Genomic DNA, 6111 nt, shown 5'->3' with positions numbered 1-6111 from the left:
AGCTCGGGGTGGTGTTGGAGCAGGGGTGGGTGTGGGCAGGATGGCTTCCTGGCGATCTTCAAACAAGGGTGCAAGGCACTGGAGGCCGACCGCACCGACAGCAGCCCTACGATGCCGCACGGGCGAAGGAGTGTGGCGCAACAGCCCACTGGACAACAGGGGTGGCGTTGGGGAGGCCTCAAACCCCGGCGGCCTAGTAGGCGACGGAACAGGTAGCAGCAGCATCTGGGGCGAGCAAAGCTCGAGCAGCGCCGGGCTTGGCATGTTCGGCACAAGCGCAGCCGACCGGGCTTCATTCCTCATGGACCTCGGAGACGGCGGAAGGACGGTAGTTGGCGACAACGGAGGTGAGACTGGTGGCGTGAGGCTCTCCTGAGACCGACGCCGGGCAGCGCGCGGTGAGGGGTGTCGCGCGATGCTGCGCCCACGTTCAGCCTCCAGCGGCAAGGTCAGCAGAGGCTGCATCTCCATGACACGGGCCGCGTCCGCGCTGGAGGAGCCGGAGCCCAGCAGGACAGCAGATGCAGGCGGTGCAACAGCGACGGCGCGGCGACGGCCGTCGCGGTCACGGCCAGCATCACCCCGGCGTTCCTCGCGCCCAGCACCGCGACCATGGTCCCGTGAGGAGTCCCGCGGCTGCCTGGACAGGCTGCGCCTGATGCGCGCACCCCATCCTTCCCTGTTGCGCGAGTCGTCGCGCCCCCTACGGTCCCTGTCTTCACGGCGCCTGTCTTGGTCATCGTCGCGGTCACGCCGGTGGTTGTTGTCAGGGCGGGAGATGCGCTCCCGCGGGTCTCGGGCCTGTCGCTCGCCGTCGACGACACCTTTCTGGAAGTTGTATCCCTTGGACACAACCCTGGGGCCTTGTGTCGGGTCCTCGTGGATCAAGAGGTGGATGATGACCCGCCGCTCCCGGCCGCGCCGACCGAACGCCGGTTGGTCGCCCGCACGCGCCGGCAGGGTCACCCAGTTGACGCGCGGGATGTTGGCCAGTGAAGCAGTCCACGCCCAGACCGCCAGCACCTCGCAGTCCGTCTTGAGCCTCGAGGCTGGCTCGATGTAGTCGATGGAGCAGCCTGGCCCGATGGCCTGCGCGACGGCGTGGTCGTCCCACGCCTGCAGCGGGAGACCATCCAGGCACAGCCGAACATGGTGGACGAGGTCGACGCTCCTGGAGTGAGCCTCCATGCTCCAAGGGCGCAGCTCCAGTCTTGTCTCACGGAACGGCAGGTCTCGGCGCCCTGTCGCGTCGATGCAGTGATGCTGGTGGAAGAACCTGACGAGGTAAGCCTCCGGAAAGTGTTTGACGACAGAGACGTCGTCCGTCAGAGCGCCCAGCTCAAAAGCGATGGCAGCGGCGATGTCCTGCGTGCTTGCCCGCAGGTCTCGGTCTAACCAGGCAACCATCGCGTGAGAGCCCAGCAGCGCGGCCTCCTGATGCATGGCAGGCGACCCGTGGATCACCGTGAACACCTCCGCAGGCCTCTGCGAGTGGTCGCCGGACCAGGCCATGGCTGGGTCGGGGCGGGACGGCGCCGCAGGCAGAGGGCGGCGGATGGGCGGCGCACGCACAGGGGTCGAATGCAGAGGACGCGCGGGCAAGGCGCCCGGTCGGAGATGCGGAGCCGGCTTGTTGGAGCAGAACTTTGCACGGTGGCCTGGTTGGAAGCAGCGGCGACAGACAATCTGGTTTCTGCACTTGGCTTGGCGATGGCGGGGCATAAGACAGCGGAAGCAGAGGTTTTTAATCCACTCCGGAGTGGCCTGGCGGGGCTTCAAAGGCGGGGCATAATGGCGGGGCTTCAATGGTGCGTCTGGCAAAGCCGCCCGGCACGGCCGACGGGACGCGACGGTGACCCAGCCCCACGCGTCTGCAGCCTCGAGCCCCGCGGGTGCCGCGCGCGTTGAATGCGCCTTCAGAGCACAACCGCCCTCGCCTTGGACGACATCGGCCCAGCTACCTGAGTTAATGCGCGCCCTCGGGCCAGCGGGCACCGCGGCAGCATTTTGCAGCTCAGGAGGCGTCTCTGGAACCACGGACACCCCCCGCGGATCGCGCGGCGGTCGATCAGGAGGCGGAGGAGGAGGGGTGGCTAGCTCCCGATCCAGATCCAGCGCAGAGAAGGGCCGTTGCCCAACGGGCTGGGGGGAGGGGAAGCCCCAGAGCAGCGCGGGCGGGGCGAGGCCCAGGCGCGGAAGCCGAGGTGAGCCAGGTTGGGTGGCCAGCGGCGCCGGAGCGGCAGCCGCCGGGGAAGGCTGGTGGACTACGGTGGTGGGGCGGCGGCTTTCGCGAGAGCGCGAGCGGGGACGAGCCATGGTAACTGGTTCAGTGTTGGACGGCACACAGTTTCACTCCCCTACATACTTCTATCGCATGGCTAGTCTAGACCAATTTTATTAGCGGCGGGCACCACTTTGCTATTATCGGCTAAGTAGCTAGATTGCTCGTGGAAGCGCGAATGGCTGCCCACCACCGATAAGAGTGTTTTTACCAATACTGTGGGCACCACCGCCCATGCAGGCCTTGTTGTACGGCATCAGGATACGACGACCACAGGTCTATATCTCGCTTATAGTGAGAGAATCTAGCGCCTCGCCTGAAGCAGTTCCCGCATGCTATAGTATTGGGCCGGCCATTGCTTGCACATTGTGCTCTCTATGTTCGATGTGTTTACTTTCATTTTTTCATTTTCTTTCATAATTCACTATTTCTTTAATGTTTTCTATTTTTTCTTTGTTTTTCATCGGGATTCTTTGTTTTTTTATCTTCACTAGGTTTTTTTCTTTGATTTTTCCTCATTTTTCTTTGGTTTTCTTTGTTTCTTTCTTAGTTTATTCTGTTTTCCTTTTTTCAGTCTCCCATTTCTTTGTTTCCTTTTTTTCTACACTGGTTTTTATCTGGTTTCTTATTTTCTTTATTTTCTTCAGCTTTCTTTTGTTTCTTCCTAGGTTTACAATGAGAGTATCTACCATCTCGCTTCCCTGCAAACTATAGTATGGTCCGGCCCGCTCATTTGTCACACACTGTCCTCTCTACGTTCAATGCGTTCGTTCCGCTTATTTGCTTCATTTTTATTTTTATTTTTTCATTTTCTTTCGCTTTTCTCTACTTCTTCAATGGGTTTCCTTGGTTTTCTGTTTTTTCTTTATTTTTCTCCGGCTTTATTGCTTTTGATTGGTTTTTCTTTGTTTCTTTGTCGGTTGTAACTGAGTTTTTTTTCATTTCTTTGATGTTCTCTCGTTTTCCTTTGGTTTGTTTGTCTTTCTTTTCCTTTTTCTTCATTTTTTCTTTCCTTAGTTCAGTTTTCTTTTGTTTCTTCTTGGTTTTTGCCTTTTTTTTCTTCATTATACTTTGGTTTCATCTGGTTTTTTCTCGTTTTCTTTGTTCCCTTAATGTTCCTTTGTCGCTTTTCATCAATTTTACCTTCTCTTCAACACATATATAACCTTTTGCAGTGAATGTTGTATATTTTTGGTGTAGACATGAAATATTGTTTTGAGATACAGGATGCACATTTTTCTAAATAAATATACTATGAACATTTTTTTAATACGTGTTCAGACAATTTAGTACATGCTGGGCATATTTTTTTTGTTGTAGTAAACTTTTTTGAAACTAAATGACATTTTAAATACATGATTAAACTTTTTTTCAAACATATATTTTATATCTACTTTTTCGATACACATTTTTACTTTTTTCTATACATTATGAATATTTTTATGTCATTTTCAACATTTTCCAAATACGTGATTAACATTTTTGACAACTTATATATTTTGATGTCTACTTTTTCTACACACATTCTCAATTTTCTTTATACATAAGTAACATTTTTATAGACATGTTCAACATTTTCCAAATGCATGATTTACATTTTCTAAAACATATATTTTTCATGTCAATTTTCCCGTAACATTTTATATTTTTTGTATACATCAGAAAGATTTTATATATACACGTTTAACATTTTTGTAAACATATATCTTCGGATGCCTACTTTTCCTTGCACATTTTATATTTTTTGTATACATCAGGAATACTTTTTTATATACACATTCAAAATCATCCAAATACATGATTAACAGTTTCTCAAACCTATGGTTTTCATGTCTATTTTTTCTATACACATTGTATATTTTTTGTATACATCAGAATCATTTTTTCCTTTCCCCTTGGTAAATTTTTTGAATAGGTCAGAATCATTTTTTCCTTACACATATAACATTTTTTAGATACGTAATTTACAGATAGCTGGCTTGAGAAGAGCCCAGGTTTTCTTGCTGGTAGCCTTTGGACGGATTGTAATCAATTATGAGCTAATTAATAAACTCCCAATTTCGATGCAAAAATACATGATTTACATTTTTCAAAAAATTAATTAAATCATACATTCTTTGTTTTCTACTCCCTCCAGTCCCACAATGTTAGACGTTTTTTTGACACTGAGGGAGTAGTTTTTTTCATACAAATTTTACAATTTTTGTATACATCAGAAAATATATTTTATATAAATTTCAATCATTTTTGACAACTTATATATTCAGATTATTTTCGAAATAAAATCAACAGTATAACAACAGAATAACGAATGCAAAAATATGAAAAAGGCAAAAAAGCATACAAAAGAAAAAAAAGGAAGAAATAGGTGCACCCACACGAGGAGAGGAAGGGAAGATGTGGAGATGGCCATGGACAGCAAGCGCCACGTTTGGCGGGAAGAGGGAAGATGTGGATATTATGATTGGTGGAACTGCTTTACTTGTTTGTCACCGTGTTGAATTATTTTTTCTACTCCTTCCTTTCCTAAATATAAGTCTTTTTAAAGATTTCAATATGGACTAAATAAGGAACAAAATGGGTGAATCTACACTCTAAGACATGTTTTTACACATTTGTATGTAGTCTCTAGGGAAATCTCTAAAATAGAAACAAAGATAATGAGTTATAGTACTATGCTCCCTAGTCTTAAAGAGCCCACATTCAATTGGGGTCTTCAAATGAAATTGGGTCACCCGATTTTGACCAGGTCAACAATTTCTCAAAGCTCTCTCATTTAATTCTTTTATATTATATACGCTATGCTTCCTAATTTTTATGGCCTCACAATTAATTGAGATCTTCAATTTAGAATTGGGTAACCAGATTTTGATCGGGTCAACGATTTCTCAAGGAGTTTTCTCATTCAATTCTTTTAACTCTGTAATTGTCAAGCTCTTTCATTCAATTGTGGTATTCAATTTTGAATTTGGTTTAGGATTTTGACCGGGCAAACGAATTTTTAAAATAATCAGCAACAACTGGCCAATATAAACATACCAATCTTACGCACCCTCCCACCACCTTGAAAAAAGAAGCGCCATCATCATACGATACTGTAGCACAAATATAGTACATGCAACCACCGACGTCGATATTTCCGCACATAAATATACGTTGGTTAGAGGAAAAGACAGAACCACACCACAGAAGGCCAATCAAATCCCTGCATTAAAAATAAAAATAAAGCGCACTCCATCATCTCCCCCACCCGGCAAACTAAATATTCCATCAATTCCAAAATATGTGTGGTATTAGGTTTTTGAAAGTCTAGTTTCCTTAACTTTCAGCAAGTCCAGAGCAAAAAATATCAATATCCAGAATATTGAACAAAAAAGTAAGAAAATCCATTTCATGATAAATCTAATCATATCGATTTGATATTACAATTTTTTAATATTTCTCTATAAATTTAATCAAACTTAAAATATTTGACTTTTCAAAAAAGTAATACACCTTATATTTTTTAATAAAGTGAGTAAATTTTTATTTAAGAAAGCCAACAACACCAACGACGCAGTAAAGCACGCCCAACACGTCTAGCATTGATGATGGCTGGTGCGATACAATGGTACACTAGCAGCTTAAGTTCAAAATTATCACGCAACCGTCTAGCTAGCTAGCCAGTGCAACGGAGTCGGTCGGGAGGAATTTTATGTCAATAGACTGTGAGGGATCTCAAGAGGAACTCTAGTGCGTAGCTCTTTTACTTTAGTGTATGTGTAAAGTACCCAAATATAGCGATAAGTTCTTTTCCGCAAATATACTCACTAACTTCCAAATATAGCCAT

This window comes from Triticum aestivum, chromosome 4B, assembly GCF_018294505.1.
Source record: "Triticum aestivum cultivar Chinese Spring chromosome 4B, IWGSC CS RefSeq v2.1, whole genome shotgun sequence".
Lineage (NCBI taxonomy): Eukaryota > Viridiplantae > Streptophyta > Magnoliopsida > Poales > Poaceae > Triticum > Triticum aestivum.
This window is presented reverse-complemented; position numbering follows the sequence as displayed.